Source organism: Corvus hawaiiensis, chromosome 4 (assembly GCF_020740725.1).
Source record: "Corvus hawaiiensis isolate bCorHaw1 chromosome 4, bCorHaw1.pri.cur, whole genome shotgun sequence".
NCBI classification, from domain to species: Eukaryota; Metazoa; Chordata; class Aves; order Passeriformes; family Corvidae; genus Corvus; species Corvus hawaiiensis.
This window is the reverse complement of record NC_063216.1, coordinates 12,931,737-12,941,187: the sequence shown is the minus strand read 5'-3', so window position 1 is coordinate 12,941,187 and position 9,451 is coordinate 12,931,737.

Genomic DNA, 9,451 nt, shown 5'->3' with positions numbered 1-9,451 from the left:
CCATCTGGAACATTATCGAGGCACTATGGATATTTAGGGAAAAGCACTTCAGCCCAAGGGAAAATAAAACATGGCCCAGTACCCATAGAGTAGCAGCAGGCAAAAGCTTTGCCATGGAAATGCTCCTACTGGACTATATTAATTTAGGAGTCAATTTCCTGGGCTAACTTTGCTGTATTGATGACTATACCTTGATAAGGACTTTTGTGATTACAGAATAAATTTGTAATGAAGTCAAGATTGGAGACCACCTATTTCACTTTTTAGCCAGTGCCCTCCTTTCTGATCTATCCTTCCTCAAAACTACCCCTGCACAGTGCCACTTCCTGTCATCCAAAACTGCAGCTTCAAGACTACTCAGCCAGCAAGCAGAACCTTTAAAAGGATAGCAACTGAGGTGCTCCCAACTCTCTCAGTTGCTAACTGGACCCCAAACAGTGGCTTGGTCTCACCATGGTCCTACTGGGAAGCATCAACCAGGAAAAGGAGCGTTCCTTTGAAGTCCAGCAGCCAATGTGTGCCTGGTCCACTCCTCCCCCAAGGGGCTGCACTGCACAGGGACTGGGTGATTTGATGACATCACCTGAGATTGGCTGCACCTTGGCCATCAAGAGGCCTCCAGGAGAGTGGGGATGAGAACAGGACGGCAAAGTTCCCATGAAACAAACTGGTCTCCTCTCCATCAGGCTCTGTAACACTGGTGGGTGTGCAAGTCACCCTTGCAGCCAAAGCCTAAAATAATGCCAACAGCCTCAAATCTTGTGCTTTTATTGTGCTACTGTTGTCACTCAGACTTGAACTGGGTCAGATGGACTGCAGATAACAACCTGACAACTTTCCCCATGAAAAATTGAAACTTTGTAAACATCCCCAAAAATTTACCCTTTGGGGTAACCTTGTCATCATCTGTGATGGAGGCTGTAAATTGTTAGGAAGCTGCATTAGGCTGATTAGATTTCCTTCACATCCCTACCTTTCTCCTTGTTAATCTAAGGTACCTACAGCCAATGTGCAAAAAAATCTGGAGGAAATGTTAATCTTGATCACTGACTGCCAACAACCTGTAGGCTGACTGGTATAAGTTTAGGACATTTCCCATATGTCTACTCAAATTAATGGCAAAAGATCTTCTACAAGCATATTCACTGTAGTTTTTTGATGGGAGCTGTAATTTCAAACCATATTGCATTTAATCTCAAAAGTATTACTTAACATTTACATCATAGAAAATAAGAAAACTCTTTACTTTTAAAGAGCCGCTGCTCTCTTCTGTCCTAGCTGTAGGCGAGAGGTTTGCTGTCATCTCTGTGATATGGGATAACACCATCTCCTGAGGGAACTGGAGAAATATGACTTTATACACTAAGAATTGTCTTCAAAGCTGCATCTTCTGCTCCTGAGTCCGAAAACAACTGTGCTGTTACACACAGGAGGGACAAGGTCTCCATGCCTTTGGTTCCCTGCAGCCACACCCTGTGTGAATCTAGGATAAGATCATGTTACTTCAATTACTGGAAAGCTTCACAGAAGTCAGGAAAAAAATAGCCAGTGTTAAGTGAAAACAATCTTGAATCACTGTTACACTACAGCATCAAGATAGATTGTAATGACCAAAAGTGTAGCTGTACTGAATGTCAGCTGTACTGGAAACCTGTGCTGAGTCTGATTTGTAGATTTTTATTCCTTCCCCCCCTCCTTTGGTCTTCTTCACCCCCACCTTATTTTCATCATGTCCCTTTAATAGTGTTCTCAAAGATCCCCATGTGAGTTTGGTTCCTTTGGAACGGAGCCCTGCACATAAAATTATCTAAAGCAATCTTTCTTTTATTCTAATACTGACATTCATAATCCTCTAAGGACTTAGAAGAAATAGAAGGAATAATATCAATTATGGGAAAAAGGCTTTCATAAACTGAAAAGGCGTTTTGATCTATCAAAAAAAAAATCAGTCATTTGCGTTACATTTCCCAGACTAATCCCCGGTATAATTCAAATGAGATGGTTTAGCATACAGAAAATAATAGAAATCCTTTTTATGGGACAAACCCACAAGGTTTTGTTTATTTAAGATAATTGCAGCTGTGGGATAAAGAACTTTCACTGTACCAAATGATCTTCATTCAGATATTACCAGAAATTGCTTCTCCTCTTCATTCCTTTTAGAAGAGAAAGGTGATTACAAAGAAAAAGAAGTCCAGAAAATCTTAGTTGTAGACTATTACAGCTCTTTGGGAGACACAGGATCACCTACACTCCCTTCAAGGGTACAGGAAGGAACAAAAAGAGATGCCTTGAACAAGTAAAAGAGGAGAACACCCTCCTCCTCCTCCTCAGACAAGTGTATTAATAGCCCTGGGTGAGCTGCCTTCTGAGAACAGGCCTGTCTTGTGTTGATAGCTAACGCTCCAACCTCCCAGCTATCCAGCTACACCATCCCACCTGGAAAGATGCTCTTTTGTGTGCTAGGTATGATATATCTTATCATACCATATATATCATATATCTTAAAGTAAACATAAACATTGGCTCTAGAGTGCCTCTTGAAAACACAAGTATTTTAGGAATAAACCTAAAATTATGGTTCTTCTCCCCACTTCTACCTGTGCTTTCACTCCAGCACAGATCAACAAAAAACACTGTACTTGCAATTTCACTGATGGGTTAATATTTGGGAGGATTTAGCTTAACTCTGCATTTTTCTGATTTCCACATTCTTCCATGTTCACTGAAAGAATCTGTCAAACAAATAAACAAAATATTTAAGTATTTTTCCACTTCCCTGAAGAACAAACTAGGAGAGGTCATAAGGTCTGGTAGCCATATGCTTTTTCAAGCTAGGACAGCTTGAAGAATCATGAATCTAGATTATACTTTTATGCCAAGGTATTCTCATTCAAAGTGAAGAGCAGAGCCTTAATCCATCATCTGGGCATCTGCAGTTAAGAGAATTCACATTTCTCTACTCCTTGCCCTTTCTGCTCTTCTATATCAAAGCACAACAGTCTTAGAGTTGTGCATTTGCTGTCAGACCAATTACATTCCCAAAGCTCATGGACCCTCCAAGCCTGCCTCCCTTCTCCACCTGATAGACCCTTGCTCAAGCCCAACTTGGAAAACTCACATGCAGTTTTATGAAGGCTGAAAAGGGGTGGTGAAACCCCCAAAAAGTTGCCCCAAGCTATTTTTTTCCTTTGACTGCTGGACCCAACTTGTCCAGCTTTTCTACTCTATCTTTCTGTAATTCCCAAAAGAATATCCTGTTCTTCAGCCATATCTACTTCCAGCTGAAAGACAGAGTTTCCAAGGCAAATACAAAATTGAAAAGTGTGGGAGCAACGATAACAGGAGCTTTCCCAAAGTTCATGCTTAACTATCAACAGAACAAACAGCAGCTGAGGTGAAGGTAGGAGTGATGCATTCACTTTTCATTAACAGATTTCAAACCAGTTCACGTTTTGTGAGAGTTTTATTAGTGTAACTCTTTAATCACATAAAAATACTGTCTCTCATTTTAGCATACTCAAATTATTATAAAATGCTTTCCCATATTCAGGTGAGCACCGACTGCATAGCTGACAGTCAAACAAGCAAAATTAATTGGCATTAACCTGTTTCTGTGGAGTTGCATTGACAAATCTCACAGTGTTTGATATTGATACATTTTACAGCCACGAGGAAGTCAGACCTTTACTTTTTAGAGAAAAATGTATTGCCAAACCAGATAGCTGCAAAAAATAGCTAGAAAGTGTAACCAGTGTTTTATGTCCAAGGTTCAGCTCTCCCAGTTTCATACTCTGCACTTCACATTTTTGATCCAATCATCTTACTATTGTTAGACTCATGAGTCCTGAACACTGAAGATTCCACAAAGGATTCACAAAGCTACTTGACTGTGGAATTTCTTCCCCACCTTTCGTCAGCTTCATAGATACAGAGTAACCAGAAAACTCACTTTTGTGCTGCTGTGTACCCCACACAACACAGTGTGAGCCACAGATATAGTCAGACTTTGCTTTTTTCTTTAAGTTTAGCCAATTCAGCACGCAAGAAGCACAGGGCCTTAAAAGTGCACTGCTCCACTATTAGTTCAACCAGTGAATACTCTGCAGCCGACTAGTTTCCAATCACTTACACCAAAAACTATCAAACCTTTAGACAATTTAAAATACTGAAGACTTCTGTAAGATTCAGCAGTTCAACAGCATAGGGAACATAAGCAAGAGGAATTGTCCCCATCAAAGGCAAACAGATGTTGCTATAACCTTTCAAAAAAACCCCTGCTCTTGGAAGTGCTATAGTAAATATGTAAATATGCTTTGAAATTGAATATTCTTCCTGAAGTGGAAGCCCTGGAGTACAAGAGCTCTTTGAGAGTATGTTTTGGTTTCATGGGATCATATGTATGCAACATTGAGCTGTGCCCAACAAGGCCAGGAGTCATTGCTACCATACCCTCTGGCAAGAAGGTTGCAGGGAGGAGACCTGTCCCAGGGAAAGGAACAGGTAATGAATGTGTGTGCACTGTGATGGCATCCAGATGCCTCTGACCAGGCAACAAGAATATATTACCCCAACATACTGCAGGTAGATGGTTTCTGCCTCAACATAAAACAATCTGAAGCATTTTCTACATCTCTTCCAATCTCTTTCATGTGGAGTTCCCTCACCTCACACACCTTCTCTTGTCTGTTTCCAGCAATAAAAGCTCTTAGAGCTGGTAGAAATTGCATTGCCATAAATTACATCTGCATTATTAGAAATTAGATGCACTTTCTTTGTTTACTCTGAAAGAGGAATGAAATCTTTATGCTTTTTACACAGACTCACAGACTGGGTAAGGTTGGAAGGTATCTCATCTGATCCCACCTCCCTGCTCCAGCGGGGCCATCCCAGAGCACACAGCACAGGATTGTGTCCAGACAGTTCTGGAATATCTCCAGTGAGGAAGACTCCATACCCTCTCCGGACAATCTGTTCAGGGCTCAGGCACTGCCCAGGGAAGAAGTTCTTCCTCCTGTCCAGGTGGAACTTCCTGGGCGTCAGTTCCTGCCCCTTCCTCTGGTGCCATGGCTGGGCCCCACGGAGCAGAGCCTGGGCCCTGCTTGGAGCCCTCCCTGCACACAGGGACACCCAGGGCTGAGGGCCCCTCTCAGCTGGGGCTCCTCTCGAGGCTGGACAGCCCCAGCTCCCTCAGCCTTTCCTCATAAGGGAGATGCTCCAGGTCCTTCGTCTTTGCAGCCTCTGCTGGCCCTGCTCCAGGAGCTCCATGGCCCTCCTGTCCTGATGATCCCAGACCTGGCCACAGCTCTCCAGATGTGCCTCACAGGGCTGAGCAAAGGAGGAGGATCACTCCCTGACCTGCTGGCATTGCTCATCCTGATGCAACCCAGGATTCCACTGGCCCTCTTGTCCCCCAGGGCTCTGCTGGCTCATGGACAGCTTGTCCACCAGGGGCTTCACGTCCTTCTCAAACATCTTCCCTTCTCAGAGGTTCTCTCTCAAAGGGTTCTGGCTCCAGCCTACCCATATGTTGAAGAAGATCGAGAAGTAGGAACAGCCTTTGGTCTTTGTGCTGCTATGGTGAGTTATGTCCCAGGTGAGATGCAGGAAAGGACATTTCTGGGCCAGGAGAAAAGCAGAACAAACCCAGATGTTTCACAGTCTTGGGGAATTCAGGAAGAGCAGAAACACAAGCACCACGTGGAAGAGACCACAGGGTGCTGGGACCAGAGAAAGCTCTCCAAGGGGAAGGCACAGGATGATGATAAGCTATTTTCTGTCAGTCCAGTGCACTGAACTTAAAAACTCTTCAAGGGGGATATCTTGCCCTCGCAAGCAGCCAGTCTGAACAGTGGGTAGCTCATGATCATCTTGAATGACTGAAACTAAATCATGTTACAAAGCATTTCATCTTCTGTTCAATTCATCTCATAAATTTGAGGCAGGGGATTCATAAACTACCCATTTCTTGTGAAGTATCTTCCACAAATATTCCCTTGGATCACCTCCAGGGGAAGAGCACTCTCTTTTTCAATTCTGTCTGTAGCTCCTTCAGAAACCTAAAAAAGGCATCTGGAGGGAGTTCATATGCAGAAAACTCTAATAACCCTTTGCTATACGGGTGTAACCCCAAAATTTCAAAGGGCTTCTCAGAGGGGTTGCCAAACCTTTCTCTGTTCCCAGACAGGGATCAGGCAGTAACACAACAGTGCCCACAGCTGTGGGACCAGGGATGAGGGCTGGGCTGAGATGTCACCCTTGAGCAGTATAGGGAGGCTCCTGGCATGACTCCCAAGGCTCCTTCTCTGGTCTGTCCCACATCAGGGCTGGGCTGCAGCTCTGGTAGGCAAGCCCTGAGGAGGAGCCAGAGGAAGGAGCTGCAGAAAAAGCTCAAGGAAGAAAAAACAACTGTTTGGTTTTGCTTTAGGACAGAACACAAGCAAGATAGGAAACAACTGATTTACCTAATCATGTTTTTAATTATCACAATGGAAAGACAGGGTACATTGACAGTGCTGAATAATCCATCGCAGACCAAAATCACCCAAACTGCAGCCTCATCTTTTATTTTTGCCTTTTCTGCACTCACAGAAGGGTTGAAAGTTGATAATGGGGGAGGGTCCTCATCTGCACTGTACTGACTTGCAAAGGCAGTCATCCAAAACTAATATTCTGGGTTGAGTTCCTGGAGAGGGATGTTGGGGTTTTGTGGTGGGGAAAGGCTGGCAACCTTGACTCTGATCTGTAAAATTCTTCCTTTACCCCTTACACATTTATTAGCTTGTTTTCACACCTTGCCCTCTTTGAAGGATTATATTCAGTAACACGATGGAGTCTGGAGCTTCAGTCTTCAAAGGTGCATTCAAGCTTGAAGCAAACCCTGGCACCCCAAAAAATCCCCCCCACTGAAGGTCAGATCTACATTGATTGGCTTCCTAAATTTTCCCTGCCTTTCTGTTTTTCGTAAGAACTGTGCAACTTATGTGTGTTCTAACTCATCCTTCTTAATAAAAATACCATATCTAGAGTTTTAACTGCCATATGTCCTATATAGGCATATGAAGCATATTTCTTTTTAATTCATATTTTATTGGAAACCTTACAAAGCACACAGAACAGATGCCAGTACATCAAATTCATCATGCTGAGCCTTGATTATACAGACCCTGAAGCCCCAACACTGCCATACAATCCTTCCTTTCAGGAAATAAAAGCCAAAGACCAGTTTTCCCGCAGGACCACTTGTGGGTAGAAGCTGAAGCCCTTATTACCGGAGGTTCCTTGGATACGATTTAAAGTTTGAAAGTTCCTCATATAGCTGTTCACTCATCATAACGTGCCTCTCAAAGCCTAGGCATGCTGCTCCAAGGAGGAACACCCGTCCAAAACCAGGGCAGCACTTGGCCAAATATCTACTACGAGCTTAGTAACAGCAGCCTTCTCTTTTTCTCTGAGGAGTGCAGCAGATAAGGAGGGATACAGGAGGGTGCAACAGCACAAATAACCACCACCAGGAGCTGCTACTGTGTGTGAGGAAATGCCATGTCAGCTACAATAAAACAGGGTCATCACCTGAACCAAATCTACTTTGCAAAGAGGAGATTAAAACGTTCCCTGAGAGCGTGATATGCTATGCCATGACCAAATACCAATTAAAAATAAATGAACAGAGCAGATTCTCACTGGCCTAGCATTTCCTCCTATAGCTTGTGGTGCAAATCAAAGCATGATATACTACAAAATTTTAGATATATTTACATGTGTTTGGGCTGACCATGTTTACTCACTCAGGGTTTCCACTCCACCACTTGTTAATGCATTTGGCATGGTCTCATGTAAATACATCTAGGATTTCAAAGGAAGGTCATTCTCTATTTCCCCCTCCATACAGAGGGAATATGCCAGAACTATGCTGAGGATATGGAATGAGATCACTCAAGATCAGAGTCACTGTGGGTGGGTAACGATGAGGTTACCCCTATGGCGTATGTCGCTGTATTCCAAACCCTCATTATAGTTATGATATATTCACAGGAACACAACAAAACCGTTTTTTAAACTGTTCCTTGATTTTAAGTCTACTTGCTGCTTTATGGAAGTCACTCCTGCAGTAATTTTCTGCTGGTGTAATGCTAAATGGCAACAAATAGGGAAAAAAAGGCAGCAGAGGTGGTGAATGAGGAATATTCACAACAGAGGAACACAGAAAAGGGAATGTAAGGAAAGGATGGTGGAGGAGAATGAGAGAAAACCAGGGCACCAGCATGCATACGAGGGTGTAACTTCAGAACAACTCTAAGCCCCTGTTTGTAAATCACTACTAGGAGTCAGATGTGTGTGTAGATCCCAGTACCCACATGCCAGGCTGTCTTGGTTTGAAAGACAGGTGTCTGCTAAGGAAGGCAGAAGCCTCCCTTGGAATGGCGGATGTAACCCCTTTCCCTCCGAATTATTATAATTTTGAAATCAAGGGCTTTTAGGCAAGGATGTGGGAAAATAGGAATAACAGTTCTTTACTATTCTATATATAACCAGTCAAACAAACAGCAGTAACTATGGCAGTAACAGCAATAACAATCACAAACCCAGTGCCAGCCTTCTCGGCTGTCAGGCCCTTTCCCCTCGGGTGCAGTTCCGCTCGCAGCCGGCAGGGGCGCTGGCGGCTCCCGGTGAGCAGGGCAGGTGCGATGGTTCCCCCGCGGCTGCAGGGGGCGCTCCGGAGCGAGCTCGGGGAGCACGCGGCACTGGTGGCCTGGGATCCCGGGAAGGATGGAACAAAGGAGCTTCACAAACCCCTGGGCAGCTGATCCCGGTGTCCGGCCGGAACCTCGGGAACAGCAGGCTGGAACGGCAGGCTGGAGCAGCAGGGACGAGCACAGATCCCAGAGGACAGACGAGATGTATCCAAACGGGGAACCCCCTGGAGGTCGGGCAGGCAGGCAGGGTGAGCACGGCTACAGCGTAGCGAAAGCTCGAAGCAGCAGCAGGGCAGGGCGGCCACAGCCCAGCCTCCAGCAGGGCAGGGAAAACAGCTTTGGGATCCCGGCGTTGTTTCCAGCAGAAAGAAAAACGGCCGAAGAAAAAGAACCAGCAGCTCCTTTCTCTGCAGCTTCTCTCTCTGAACGCCGAGAGCGATCTGACCCCACACCCAGGTGAAAACAAAAGAGTAGCCAGGTCTTTTGTCTTCTCTTAAGTGCGGCCATTTGTCCCCTAGCAACATGCATATGGGAAAAAAATTCTTTAGCAGGAAAAAAACTAGGACTAAACTAAAACCCCAACACAGGTCAGGGGAGCCTCTCTGCACTCAGAGTCAGATTCACTACACTCAGAATTAGACCCCATCAAGTCCAGGGCTTCTCTTTTGTTATTTAGAGCTTTTCAGTCAAAGCAAAGCTTCTTGAAACTCACCCAAGCAATGGAAGTTGCAAAAATTTCAGGGGTTTTTGGTCAA